We start from the raw sequence: 15814 nt of genomic DNA on the forward strand, positions 1-15814 counted from the left end.
TATATCCTCTAATCGGAAGAAAACAGATGAGCCAGCTGTCCCTTGATATGCACTGAAGACATTGTGTGAGCTCCAAGTTACTAAGCTGGCGAATGGCATTTTTTTTAATTGAATAGCACAGATTAGATGCTGTGATTGCGATGATGCTGAATTGCATAAATCTATCGTGACACACTCGGGGAATATGCTGTTATCTCTCTGGTCTAGCCTGTTTTGTCCTCAGACTGCTATTTCTAAAGCTATAATGGCCTTTTAAGACACTGCTTCACTGTTTTGTCCTTTTGAGTCGGACACATTTTCTTTTCACCTGTAGTTTTGTTTAATTTGTTTATGAACCTAGGACAAACAAGCTCCATTGTTGCGTTTCACACCGACTTTTGAACAAACAAACCGAGAGCTTAAGCATTAAGTCATATGGACTGACAGCTGATTGATTAGACAGTTTCTGGTGACTGTAATATTGCATCGTCATCGCGACATGAACCCACGTGGGGACATCATATTTCAGAGTCATGTGCATTTTACTGCTCCTTCATGTTTTATTTATCTCTGGGAAATGACATTGTGTAGGCTGTTTTGTCCTCCGACACTGTCATTAATAGTTGAGTCAGCCTGGGACTTGCTGCCATTTTTCTCACTCCAACCATAGTTGCCATTAAACAGGAGCCTTTTAAGATCTGAAGTGAATGTTCACTTGAGATCATGTATATTTTCACACCTGGAGATTCAGGCTGCTTAAACAAAAAGGACAATTGTCGTGCAGTTGTTAGCAGCAGCGGTGTTGTAGATATCAGATACGCTCCGTGCCTTTTCGTTCGTCAAGACACAGATCAGACTTCAACCAGAGTATGCACTTAAGGCTTTCTGTGAGGGAGCGGCCCACTGTTACGGTTGCCTGCGGCAGTCTCATGTAAGCACACCCGCCTGGAAATCTAAAATGTGATTGAGGTAGGAAAATGTCCCCTCATGGTCTTAGATATTATATTGTGCTTCAGACTTTATAGCTCGAAAAATGGAGGCGCGTGGAGGCATATGTTTCATTTTTGTGGTGTTATGGGTGAAATTGTGACTGCCATCTCTTTCGTGCTCCCATCAGTGGGTCTAGACTTGAAACAAAGTCAACAGCCTGACACTGCAATTACAGTTTATGGCATTGGCTGATTGGAAAAAGAGAAATGGGGTTTAAAGGTTGGGGCGTCTGGACAGGGAGCTGTTGCATGACTAATAAGCACTGAGAGAGATGGGCTCGAGCGTGGCAGCTGAGCAGACGAGATGTATCTTACACACATTCACATGTGCTCATACCAGGACTGGAAATTCATTTGGATTAACGAGATTCAGCTTCTTCTTTTTTTACTCCCCTTAAAAGAGACTGACCGCAAGTCATGTGCATTTTAGTAAACTGCATGTTTTAGTGGTGTTCACAAAAGGTGAAAAACAACCTATTATGAGAGTTAATAATCTGTACTGCAAATGGACCTGGTGTGTTATAAATAGTGACAAACAGACTGTGTGGTCATTTCAATTTTAGCTATGAGGAGTCTGAGACAGTAATCGTGTCGGAGAAAGAGAGGAAATCCCACCTTTTCTGCAACTTTTCTTCTCAATGATCTGCCAATTCAAAATGAATCGTCTTGGCAGTCATTCACATTTAGCCATGGTCTGGGAAATGTAACGCTTCATCATACGGTTTAAGTAACATTTCAGTCATTATATTTCAGAGTTCAAATTATTCCCCATCTTTATTGCCATTGTCATACAGACCTAACAACAGTGTTGCTGCCATTTTTGGCAGTTATTTTCATTAATTTAGGACAGGGTCCATGCCATCCTAATTTAGGATTTAGTTGGGATCATTCTGTAATAGCTGAATTCCTATCCCATTCTAAGATGTGATTTTTTCCCCTAAATGCAGTTAGGAAACCTGTTTCTGTAATACAAAAAAAAATCCTAAACTAAGATAAGAAAAGATTTCAGGTACAAAGGTTTTTGTAATGAGGCCCCTGGGCAAGTCCTCGCACTCATGTGGTAACACACGTGCATGTTACCCTGGTTAGAAAATGATCTTGTATTAAGAAAGGCTGTACATCACTAATACAGATCAGGAAGTCACTTTCTTAACAGTTCGCGTTCAGATCATCAATTGTAGTTAAGCTTTTGAATTAATGCTAAAACCATACAGGGACAGTGGACAATGACACTAGCTGTTTGTTTGCAATTTTTTTCTTCCAAAAAGTCAAATAAAAATTCAGGAAAGAATGGATATACTTAACTTCACACACAAAAAAACAAACAAAAAAGGCCCGTTGTCAAAAATGTCAGTACACCCCAGAACAACCCCCTTTTTATTTTCGTCCACCTTTCCTCCCTTCAGTCAGACGTGGAACGTTCCAGTAACTCTGAAAGGCAGCAGGTGCTTGACAGGAATCAAATCGCTCCCCCTAATCACAGCACTCTAATTGATGGCTCATTTTCCACAGTCGTGGAGAAATCTAATTAGAGATCATCAGATCAGCAAACATGCTTTGAGCTCTAAGGCACGAGGACGAGGAGTGGCACAACACAGGCCCGATGCAGTGTAATCGTGATTGTTGTCGATCTTAAACTGCAGATAAGCCCACCTGCCCTGGGCAATTCTAGTAAAGTCATATGATAAGTATTTTCTCACAAATGTGACCTTAAAGCTTTAGTGTGTAACTTTTTGATATTAATGAACGTCCGTTACATTCAATCCATCGCCAAATGAGTTGCTACAAAGTTAATTAAGACTATAAGCTCCACACAACTCTCTCTTTTTTTGTCAGTATGGCTTTGTTCAGAAAATGGTGTCATCCAGTGACTTTCGCGTGCAGAAAATCGAGTGAAGATAATTACCTCTGTGTGGCCGGGTTGGCTCAGTTGGTGGAGCAGGCGCACATATACACAGAGGTTTATGCCTTGACGCAGAGGTCCAGGGTTCGAGTCCGACCTGTAACGATTTCCTGCATGTCTTTCCCCTTTCTCACCTAGCTGTCCTGTCCATTAAAGGCATAAAAGCCCCCCAAAAAATAATCTTTAAAAAAAATAAAAGAAGATAATTACCTCTTCTGAAGAGTCCGTGTTTTTTTTTAATCCTCCATGTCCTCCTTGGTAACAAGCAACTGCGTGGAGGAGGAGGGGTGGGGGCGGTGCGCGATCACAGAAGGCTTATATCATGTGGACGCGCCAGTTTTGTTGTCATTACTTAGAATTCCTCATGGGGAGCGGCAGAAACTACGCACTATAGCTTTAAAGGTACACTGTGTAGTATTTTAAGTATTTTATTAGCTAAAATCAATGTCTTCATTCATACCGGCTACGTAAAAAGCGAGGCGCTAGAGAGCACTATTCGTTTGAATGCAAAATACAATTTCACTGCTAGATGGGAGAAATTCCTACACAGTGTATCTTTAAAGATACGTTGTACATATTGACCTATATTATGCCTATACTTATTTAATTTTTTTCATTACTGATAGAATGGATCAATACTTTTGTTAAAGAGATATTTTGCTGTTTCATATTCAGCTCTGTGTTATGGCTTTGTGGGCAGTGTGTTTAGATGAACGGGGCTTCTCTAAGTGACTGCAGCGCACAAGCCCTAAACTTCTGCATTCTGGTATTTTCAAAATTTGTGAATTTAAAATATTACAGGTGAAATGATAAATATGCTATCAAGTTTTCATAATGGGGACTGCTTGAATTGTGGTGGTGACATTTTCTATTATTGCCTTGTTTTCATGACTTTAGATTTGAATAATTCTGTGGTTTGTCTGCCACTCACACCCTCTGTCATACATAGTAAATGGAGCATTAACACAGTTAACACATTAACTGCTATTATTATGCTGCTCTTTTACATGCTGCTATTCCAAAATGTGTAAGCTTGAAAATATAAATGTGCAATCCTTTGTTTTCATATTGTATCTGTTGATTTCCAGTATGATTTAAACTGATAGAAATAAAATAAAATAAAATAGAAGGGACTATTAAAAAGAAATGCATGGTGTGTTTCAGTTAATTTAAAACCAAACCTACAATTGCTGTTTTGGCAATTTTTTTAAAAACAATTATCAAGTGGTTAAATTACATTTTATGTTATCTGAATTTGGAAAATGTATTATTGTGGACAATCTAGATGTAGACAAAAAAATCAACAGTTGTATATCTAGATTGCACTCGCACCAAAACAGAAAATAATCAGTTTTTGCTTATGTTTTGATGAACGGTTTCACCTGTTCGGTAGTCAGTGTGCTGTAAAATCTGATAAAAGCAATAGAAGGACATGTATGGATATGCAGATGTTGCACATTTACATATATATTGCTACTTAAATGCAAAGTAGACTGTGGAATATCCCATGAACATCAGTGACTGTGCGTAGAAATTAATCATCCCACCTATCAGATAGATGTAAGAGGCTACAGGAGGAGCGGCAGCAGCAGCTTAGCATGAGCTGAATCTGGCTGAGCTCCACAGAGCGACAGATTGGCACCTACTGCTCTTCCTTCCTGTATTAATGAACCCAGGGAGAAAATAAATGAATGAAGGGATTTCAGTGGACCAGGTTAGGATAACCTGCAGGAACTCCTGCAGAGGGATATCATATTTAGCCTTTCATTTGCCCCGTTCACTCCAGATGACAAGATGTTAAAGTTGACCCAAATAATACGTATAGATCATTTAGATCATATAGATCGGATTAGGTAACACAATGGTAATTGAGCCATTGCCATTGCCATCACTTTTGCATGTTTTTCATGTCTGTGGCGACATTCCCGGGAAAAATCACAAGCGGTAGGGCTGTGCAATTAATCGAAATTTAATCGTGATTATAATTTTGGCTCCCAATGATCACAAAAACAGAATAATAGAGAAAAACTATTATTTAGCTCATTACATTTAGCAAGTAAACTATTTATTTTCTCTTGTGTTCTGAATGAAAAAATAAAGTTGAAATAGGCAATTTAATTAAGGCAAATTTTACAGTTTTGTTTTTTTACTGTTGGTTTATTTAACTTTTTCCACTGTTTTTGAAGTTCAATAATTGCAACATCTGTTAAATTATCGTGATTTTAATATTGACCGAAATATCGTGATCATATTTTTATTATATATATATATATATATATATATATATATATATATATATATATATACATACATACATACACACACACACACACACACACACACACACACACACACACACACACACACACACACACACACACACACACACACACACACTCACCTAAAGGATTATTAGGAACACCATACTAATACCGTGTTTGAGCCTATCCTCTCAATATGGGCCAACATTTCTAAAGAATGCTTCCAGCACCTTGTTGAATCAATGACACAAAGAAGTAAGGCCGTTCTGAAGGCGATAGGGATCCCCCACACCATTACACCCCCACCACCTCCAGCCTGCCCAGTAGTAACAAGGCATGACGGGTCCATGTTCTCATTCTGTTTACGCCAAATTCTGACTCTACCATCTGAATGTGTCAACAGAAATCGAGACTCATCAGACCAGGCAACATTTTTCCAGTTTTCAACTGTCCAATTTTGGTGTGCTCGTGCAAATTGTAGCCTCATTTTCCTATTTTTAGTGGAGATGAGTGGTACCCGGTGGGGTCTTCTGCTGGTGTAGACCATCCCCCTCAAGGTTGTGCGTGTTGTGCCTTCACAAATGCTTTGCTGCAGACCTCGGGGGTTGGGTTTGGTTTTTTGGGTTTTATTTTTTTTTTTTTTGCCTTTAGCCCCCCCCCCCCCCTTTTCTCCTCTGACCTCTAGCATCAACAAAGCATTTTCGCCCCCCAGGACTGCAGTACACTGGATGTTTGTCCTTTTTCAGACCATTCTTTGTAAACCCTAGAAATGGTTGTGCGTGAAAATCCCAGTAACTGAGCAGATTGTGAAATACTCAAACCAGCCCGCCTGGTACCCACAACCATGCCACGCTCAAAGTTACTTAGATCACCTTTCTTTCCCATTCTGACATTCAGTTTGGAGTTCAGGAGATTGTCTAGACCTGGACCACACCCCTAAATGCATTGAAGCAGCTGCCATGTGATTGGTTGATTAGATAATTTCATTAACGTGAAATTTAACAGGTGTTCCTAATAATCCTTTAGGTGAGTGTGTATGAATATATATATATATATATATAATGCGTTTTTCATCACCCACCAGTGGTTGGTCTGCTATAGAGGGTAGGCGGCGCTAACACAACAGACTCGCTCTTCAACTGGCAACTTACAGATGTCACACACTGTTTGGATCTCTGGCTAGTGAGATCTAAAAACACACATGCAGTCACTGCTTATCGCCATGGGTGCTGCCAAAGACAATGAGATTGTAACTTCAATTTTGACATTGTCGGAAATGATGGATGCTTTAATTTCGGCTTACAATTTACTAGTTTTTTTCATTATTCATCAATCTGCCGATTATTTTTTTGGAATTAATTGTATAAAAAAATGGCTGAAAATTGTACAAACCTACCCATCAAATTTCCCAGAGCCCTTTGTGGGAACTTCAAATGCCTTTTGTACTACCAACACTCACAGAAAACTAAAGATATTCAGTTTGCAATGACATAAAACTGTCAAATCAAACTCAAATCAAATTTAAAAATAATTTGCAGATACTTGGTCAATCAACCTATTATTACAGCTCTACTTATTTGTGTTCAGCTCAGGTTTGTTATTATATTTCTGTTATAGTGTGTTAATTCATCTGTAAACTCCTTTTTATCTTCCTCTTCCTTTTAAATGTGAACCTAAGACGCTGTGTAAACACAGACTGTAGACGGCAAAACAGACTATAGTCCTATATGAATCAGTGAATAAATATGGCGCACAGCTGTCGAGAGGAGCTTTGACCTTTGGTTACTAAGGACAACAGCCTGATGTCTACAATCTCTTTGAGCTTTGCTGCAACGTGTCATTTAGCTGTCTTCCATCAGCTTTTGACATTTATTTCTGAGGGGCCTTTATGCAGTGGTGACTGAGCAATGTTCAGCACCAGGAACTGCCAGAGCAAAGTTGTTATGTTGATATATGCACGAGTATATTCTGTTTTCCTCATCAGAGCTTGAGAAATAAAGTTTTCTTCCGTTGGTCTTGTATATTTTTGGACCAGTGGTTCCCAAACTTTTCCATGTCAAGGACTCCTAAACTGACACAAATTAGACTATGCACCCCCATTTGATAAGATTTTGTCCCCGACCCACACCTGAAAGGATTTTTGCTTTAGATGTTTTGTTACAGAATGTGTATGAAACCCACTACCAAATTATTCATACATCCTATCATTGTGGTACGTATGGATGGAAATTTGTGCTGGTGACTCCCTGGAACCCCAGCAAGGACCCCTGGGAACCTCCTGCGTTAGACGACTCGGAGTGCGGAGTTGGTCTGTGAAAGTTTCATGAGTTGCGACATGAGGGGGTCATCAGTCGGAAGACCTCATCACTTCCCTTGCTTGTGGCCTCTTCAGCCTCCTCCCAAAATAACAAAGAACAGGAGAAGTCGCTCCTCGCGTCGGGTCGCAGACAATATAACCAGTGTCGACCAGGTGGGCGACACGGCCCCGGAAAGCTGCCAAACTGATCAGCACGCACCTGTGGCCTTGTCACCGGGTAGCCATGGTAACAAAGCTGTAGCAAAACGAAAGTGTGCTGAAGGTCAAAGACAATTCAGACGGACTGTCGAGGGGCTGGAGGCCTGAGACGACTTGTGTCAGCGGTGGTACTTTCCTATCTCGTGGAGTGAATTACCTCCTTTGAGTCCTTCAGGCTCAAGAATGTGACGACCTGAAACCTCTTCTACCATCCTTTCTGAGACGCAGCAATCAATATCATGCTATTAAACAGGGCTGCACGATATGAGGAAAATACTTGCGATAAATAGGCCGATATTAAAGTGTACTCCGTTCTGCTGCTTTCAGCGTTCTGCTAAAATACAACAAATTGCTTGTTGAATTTAAAACATATGAAAGGGAAATCGTTTCCATCATTAATTTTATTGAACAAATTGAACATTGAATTGAATATAAAAGGCACCTTTAAAAGAAGAATGGCAGTCACATTTTAAAGTGCAGTTTCTTCTGATATTTTCTTTCAACTAACACCAAAAAAGTGCCTTTCACGATATGTCCCAGCCTCCGCGATGTCTTTATTGCGCCGGTTGATATTGCAATGACGATTAAAAAAAAAAACGACATATTGTGCAGCCCTACTATTTAATTTGACTCTAACTATAACTTTTTTTTTTCAGGTTATATATGTTTTCATATCAGAATGACATGTACAGTCAATTCAATATTTTCTTGGGGTCATTTATAATTTACACAACCGTACTTAGCTACACATGTAACTCTCATTTGGAGAAAATCAAAAAGAAATCATAAGATAAAGATCGATTGATTATTACAAGATGCAGCTTTAAAAAAAAAAGGGCTGATTTGAACATATTTTTTAATATGCGTCGAGGCTAAAACTGGATGCTTAGTCTCTCTTTGATACTTTTGTCATCAAAGGTTGTGCTGAAATGATTCATTCATCAATTCATTTATGATTTGAATCAACAATTTTGATAATCAAATAATCGTTTATGTCAATTATCAAGAAAAAGGAGTTGTTTACATTTCTGAAATGTCAGGATTTCTTTGTTATCTCTGCTGTATATCATTGGAAATTGCATATCTGGGTTGGTTAAGACGGTACATTTAAAGACGTCACCTTGGGGTCTGGCAATGGGTGATTGGCATTTTCAGTTGTTTGACATTTTATAGATATGATGAATCAGTTAATCATACAAATGATTAGGGATGCACAGATCTGATACTGATGTCGGGCCAACACTGACTCATATAGCTGGATCGGGTATCTGTGATGATGGGGCCGATCTATTCAAGAAGAATGATCCCAGTCACTTCCACACAGTGTATTAATTAAACACTGTTATCGGATAGATACTCAGCCAATACCCAAAGCCCAGGTATCGGTATCAGCCTGATGTAATAATCTTCACACTTCACGTCAGTAAGGTGGGTGACAAATAACAGGTGTTCAGTACAGTTGAGATGTGAAGGCTGTAGCATAAATCATACATCATTTTCATCAAAACATTCAGTTATGTGTCTCCATGCACGCGTAAACCTCTTTCACAGGAGACATTTTGACATGTAGGAAAAGCCCAGGTGTAGATAATAAAATGAATGATGGCTGAATTCCATTTAGCTGCTTCCTGGTATTGTGCACGCTGTCACACTCTTGTGGCTGACTGGGAACCGAGCTATCATTAACGTTACTATGCTTTTCCCACTATGACAAGTACTATGACGAGACAACATGTCTGCTGTGAAATAGGCCTACTTATATTGGTTTCTCTTTCATTCGTCACCTGTCATTATACAGTACATGCAGTCGTTTGAAGACAGCTTTAGAGATAGTATACAATTTCTGAATATATAAAAAAAACAACTATACTGTCAAGTGCATTCCTTGCTGCAATAGCTAGTACTCACTGCAGTCAATGGTACTCAGCCGCACATTGTTCCTTTTGTATCGCCATCGCCGCAATAATCACAGTGAAGCACATCCTCTTATGCTTTTTTTACTATAGTGCACTCTAAAGTGTGAAAGATGGTGTGAGTCATGTCTCAGTTTGTCGAGTCTGCCTTCTGTATTCAGTAGCAGTTCTGGTTTTGATTGCCACCATAAATCTTTATGAAAGCTCTGATGCGTGTCTAAAATCAGTACAGTACATGTAAGACTTGTTCCGTCAGCCCTCAGATTGCCCACAGCGGGGTCTCGAATATCCCACTGACACTGACATCGCCGGTGGTTTTGATTCTCAAATGCAGCTCTTTTGTAAAAAGGGAAGTGTGCGTTCCAAGTCTAGCAGTAGGGAGTGGGCAGCATGATGCGTTGGTAAAGAAGCGTTGGTCTAACCTCTCCTCCGCTCTCTGATCACAACGTCAATAGTGGGAAGTCTCACTCCTGTTCACTCCGTCTCGATGTGTCCCTTCCCTTACCTCTTGCTCTACTCACTTTCCTGCTATCCCTCTATGGCCTTTTCCTCTTTCTCGTCATTTCCTTTTAGCAAATTTCTTTATGGTCTCGAAGCAAGAAGTTCTTAATCGTAATGTGAGAGTGTTTGTTGCATCCTTCCATCTCATAATTGACTGTATACTGGATCTGTGTCAACTCTCTATGTTGATGTTGACAGCTTGATTAAAGGGACGTGTACTGAGGCGTGACTGATATTTAGCAGTTGGTGCTGTGACCTAGATATGGTGTCTTTTCTTAGGTGGCAACTGAGCAGGGACAATGTGGGCAGTTTTTTATGGTCATGGAAAGCGATCAGCCTCGAACGTGTGACTGGTGAGAGCATTCATGCATGTATTTGCTGTGTTTTAAATGAGTGCTCGACTTGTTTCTGTGTGTCTTATTGGAGCAGGACACAACTTTTGGATGTTTCGGAACATAAAACTTGAGTGAAAATCAGTATTTATTAAAATTTGGTTACACAGAAACACTGAGTCTTATCTATTTTTAATGTTTATTGCTGGCTGATCAGTTCAGGGCTACTTTCATTATCAATTAATCTATCGATTTCTTTTTATTTTTTATTAATTGAAAAGTGGTTGTACTATATAAAATGTCAAAATGTCCATCATGATTTCCATGGTGAGGCCTTTAAATGTCTTGTTTTGTCTAAAACCTCAAAGATATTCAACTTACTATCATAGAAGATTAAAAACACAATATTTTGCTTAAAAACTGACTTACATCAATCAATTGTTGCCCATAATTTTCTATCGGTTAGCTACTTGAATAATTGAGCCGTAGATCAGTTACTACAGCTGTGTGTGGTACTTGATTCCTGAAACACTTCTGTTTCAGGAATCAAGTACCTTCTGTCAAGCTCTTCTGTTACCCGTGAACATGCACAGAAGTTTTTCTCAGGTGTCTGCAAACATGCTTTAATTTAAAGTTACCACACGTACTCAGGAGCAACGCTGCATTTGCTAAACCTGATTGAACAAGAAACTAATCACAGGAATGAAAACCATTAGTCAGGCACTGAAAATTAATCTGGATGTAAAAATGAATTTGGAAACTAAATAAACAAAACTCTTGTTTTTTTTTATTACGTATTACCAATACCAGGCATTTTTGGTAGACTTTAAGCTAATATTGCACTATATAATGTACTTAGCACCCTGTTTTTGCGGCTTATGTTACAGTAGGTACACTACCATTGCTCAATTTTTTCAGGTAAGCCATAATGTTGGCCCAGTTCCAATCCCAAGGGACATCATTCCCTGGCTGATGTACAGGACAGCAGCTACACTTGACATATTAAGATTTTGGAGGTGTATATGTGAGCATTTCTGCAAACCTCCATGAGCTACTGTTACCCAGAAGCCCCCTCTCTGTGTCCCAGCACACAAGCCAATTTCACAAATCTTCACAGAGGAATGTTTCAGCTTTATTTCCCTGATGGGCTTTGAGCCCCCAGGTGTATTATTTCTCTGTGATATTGGAGCTCGAAAGATGCCGCCTATATCGATGTAGTCTGTATCCATATAGAAGGGCATGTCGACTTTAAGCAGCCTCTTCTGTACGACTAAAATACAATTAAGTGAAGAGGCTTCTCTTCACTTCTCTCTTGTACTACAAGTTATGGAAAAGTTCCAGCTGAATAATTTGAGAAAAATACCTTTATCTGATCAATACTGCGATTTAAATTGCAATTATGTCCTATAAATAAAACCCTGGGCCTGTATTTGTGCTCGACATAGCATGAAACAAGAAATATTTGTGCCAAACATGATCACAAATTGGTCTTGTTTCTATGTGAATAGAATCAGCTAATTCTTAGTAAACTTGGCTAGTAAAAAGTAATAGAGAACAGCTACACAATTGGCCAATTTTGGTAATAATGGCAAAACTGCTGTTAAGTCACGTCTGCCAATGATGCAGTTGATGGCTCTGCACTTGCAGATGCTTGAGCTAGGGCTGGGCGATATGGAGAAAATCAAATATCACGATATTTTTGACCAAAAACCTCTATCGAATCCGCAACGATATTGTAGTGTTGACTATTGGTGCTTTCACAAAATATTTACACAATGAAATTTTTGATAAATAATCATCAGTAATGTAGATATAATAACTAAGTGGGTAAAGGCAAATAATAGGAATGTTACAACAGTCTGGTAAGTTCAGAAAATGACTTGTAAGTTGTAATACAGCCTTTAAAACCAGGAAAAGACAACACTTACGCCATATTACGATCTTACGATATCCAAAATCTAAGACGATATCTAGTCTCATATCACGATTCGCTTCACAGACTGAGCATTTAGCAGCTAAAGAGACAGATATTGTTCTTAGGAGTTGGTGGAGACCACAAACCGAGCTAAAAGAAGCTGACTTACATGAATGCTAACGTTTCTCCACATCTGCTGGATGTATAAATTGGCAACTGTTTGCTTACACGTTTCCGTTCGGCATTTACATTTTGTGTGTACAGCTTGTGTCAGCTGCCCCAAAGTGGTCAGAAAAATTGGTTGAAGCCGCTTCACAATCGCCTATTTTGCTATTTGGAAATTTCCGGTTTTTATATTAATCGTTCAGCCTTATTAGCACAAGTTGAAGTAGAAAGAGAATCGTTCTTGGAGAGATCCCTGGCTTTGAAAGAGTTAAGGTATTCTGCACTGGCTGAAAGAAGAGAGAGAGAGAGGGAGGATGAGGGAGAGTTATTGCTGCCAGAGAGCGAGAGGAGGAGGTGGAGGAGGAGGAGGAGGAGGAAGAGAGCGAGTTGCCGGTGTGAGTGTGTGTGTGTGTGTGTGTGTGTGTGTGTCTGATTGTGTGTGTGCCCGTGTGTGTGCCCGCGCGGCTCAGTGAGTGTGTGCGTACTGACACCTGGCGCTAGCCCTCCCTCGCTGCTCACATTGTGGAGAGCTCTCTGCCTGTCTGGGTCATTCTTTACCTCTTTCTCTCCCCCTCTATCTTTTGTCCTCCTTTTTCTGGCTTTTTTTCCCCGCGTTGTTTTTTCCCTCTCTGTGTCCCTACAATCTCCTCCTTTTGTTTAGGATCTCCCTTACTATGGTGCAGGATTTTTATTGCCTGGGCAGACGAGGCGCTCGACTGACAAAGGTGAGCCAGATGAATTGGGGCGGGAGGGTGGGTGGATGGATGGATGGATGGATGGATGGATGGATGGATGGATGGAAGGAATGCATGGATGTAGATGTGGGAATCTGTTGTGAATGTGGTAAGTGGCGTAAACTGGCTTTGGAAAGAGCCACTATTCATTAAGCTGTTAATTGTTTCTCAGGATTTTGCTCGTTTCACAGTGCAAGTCTGAGCAGCTCTTGCACTGTGTAGGCGTCTCAATGTGTATGTTTAAAGGTGAAGGGTTCAGGTATTTGATTTAAGAGCAGTGTTGAGTGTCTGTTTTTTTTTCACTGTGTCAGCAGCATGTGTCAAGCCCTGTCTCCAACTAATGTGTTTGCTCTGTTGTGGCTGCTGTGCTCCATCATTTCTATCCAGTGTGATAACCTACTCACTCGGTAACACCTTGAACACAGCAACGTCGCTATTAATAAGACAAAATCAAGCAGTGTGACTATCAAAGAGTATTTGAAGGTAAAAATGAGGCTAAAATCACGTTAAATGCTGGTATTAACTCGAACACAGGAAAACAGCCACATCACAAAACGAAAACGAAACAACAACAATAGCAATAGCACTAAATTAGAGAAAAATAAACATAAACCCAAACATATTCAATTCACTATCACATCAGACATAGAAAAGCAGCAGATCTTGAACATTTGCTTGAAAAATCTCTTTAAAAGCATTCATGAAATAGGTAATCGACTAATTAATTAGGTTGTTTTAACCGCTGAGGATTTAAACACCTTACTCATTAAATATGTGGCCTTTGCTGTGTGATGCTCATTTTCCCTGAAGCTTAATGATCCTATTATGTCATTTTATACAAATATATTGGTTGTTCTGACGTTAGCAGAAGAAATAACTATAAAATGCTGCGGGGAACCCTGCAGAGATATCGTTGAACATCATTCTGTGTTTAATTAGTTTTGCTGTTATGGTTTGGGTCACATTTGAGAAATGTTTTTCTGTTCAAAATGTTTTTATTTGGTATTCCAGCAGACGATCATTTGCAACTACACTTTTTTTGCAAACATAAAACTGACAACTTAACAAAAATACATCTCTCTCTCAATCTCCAACCCCACCCAAAAGTGCTATCCAGTGGTAAAGGCAGGTAATGGAGAAATGTTTTTCTAATAAAATATTTTTATCTGGTATTAGAGATCGACCGATACTGGTTTTTCAAGACCGATACTGATCATTAGTAACCGATAACCGGTATTTGGAACCTCTATGCATTTACAGTGAAAATGAAAATCTTTAAGTCAAAATGAATATTGTGAAAAGTTACAAACTCCAAGACAAAACCTTGTTTAAATGCTTTAAGCAATTATTTGATAAATTTGAAACTTTGAAAACATAATACCCAGTAAAGGATAGGCCGATAGTGTTGTGGGCGGGACATTAAGTCAGACTCAGTGGTGAGTGAAACCGAAGCAGAGGACAGACACAGAGCTGTAGCCGAGCCAAAGTAGACCACTTTTTAATGAATTAACTTTATCGGTTATCAGGCAAATAAAACGCAGATACAGATAATCTGAAAACTGCCAAAAAAACTGCCCTGGTTGTGATAATCGGTCGATCCCCTTCTGGTATTATATTGAACATTTTCTAACGATGCATGCCTGCTCACTAGTCATCTACTTTCTCTGTCACTCTTGTTCCTTTTCTCTCCCCCTCACTCTGTCATCGCTTCACTTACTGTAACTCTGTCCTTCTTTCTCGCACACTCTGTTACTCGCTCTCCCACCCACTCAGATATTTCTAGAGAACAAAAGGAGAGAGAAGGGAGGGAAGACATAATGTACCAGCCTTACGTAGGCTAATGAGTCTTCAACCACTCCGTCCCTTCTCTTCCTCCCATCCTCCTTTTTCTCAAGTCCTCCTTATCCACATCTTCTCATAACCAAACTTGTCCTCCTCTTCTTTCAGGCTCTTCCACCTTAAAGTCATTTCCCTCTTCATCTTTGTCTTCTTCCATTCATCATGGCAGCTTCTGTTCCTCCTTCATCTCTTTTCATCAGTCCATACGCTCTAACATTTTCATCACAGCTTCTTGCTACATCCATCCTACTGTTCCTATTTTCCTTTCATTCCTTCTGGAGTGGCTATTTTCTTACACCCCCTCATCTTCCTTTTTTGTCATTCCACCCATTCATCATCTATTTATTCTCATTATTACAGGTGCTAACCATTTGCCATCCCTTGTCCTCCTCCCTCTCCATTTCTTAAACTAACCTCAATCTATTCCATCACTATTTCCTTTGTAATTTACCAAGCTGATCTCACAGAATTCTGTGAAATGAACACGGCCCCTTAACTCAAAATCTGTGGCAGTTTCACAGAATAGCCGAAAATTCCGTGATGGGCCCACGGAAGAATTTCGTGAAATGAACACGGCCCCTTAAGTTAAGGAAAAGGTCGTGACGGGACGGTTGGGTTTAGGAAAACAACAACGGATGGTTGAGTTTAGGATAAAAATAACGGGACACGGGACAACAACGGGACGGGACGGTTGGGTTTAGGAAAACAACAACGGACGGTTGAGTTTAGGATAAAAATAACGGGACACGGGACAACAACGGGACGGGA

At 39.8% G+C, this 15814-nt stretch overlaps 1 protein-coding gene across 9 annotated transcripts in view; it reads left to right on the top strand.

Moving 5' to 3' along the window:
- The window catches only part of tanc2b (tetratricopeptide repeat, ankyrin repeat and coiled-coil containing 2b), a 156271-nt gene that overhangs the window by 45152 nt on the left and 95305 nt on the right, over positions 1–15814 (top strand). Inside the window, exon 1 of one of the 9 annotated variants that reach the window (XM_039788518.1) lies at positions 12926–13198. The exons of the other annotated variants lie outside the window; for them this stretch is intronic. The gene's annotated coding sequence lies outside the window, so the exon portion shown is untranslated. Of the gene's footprint in view, positions 1–12925; positions 13199–15814 lie in introns of those variants that run through there. 9 annotated transcript variants of the gene reach the window in all.

This window comes from Perca fluviatilis, chromosome 21, assembly GCF_010015445.1.
Source record: "Perca fluviatilis chromosome 21, GENO_Pfluv_1.0, whole genome shotgun sequence".
NCBI classification, from domain to species: Eukaryota; Metazoa; Chordata; class Actinopteri; order Perciformes; family Percidae; genus Perca; species Perca fluviatilis.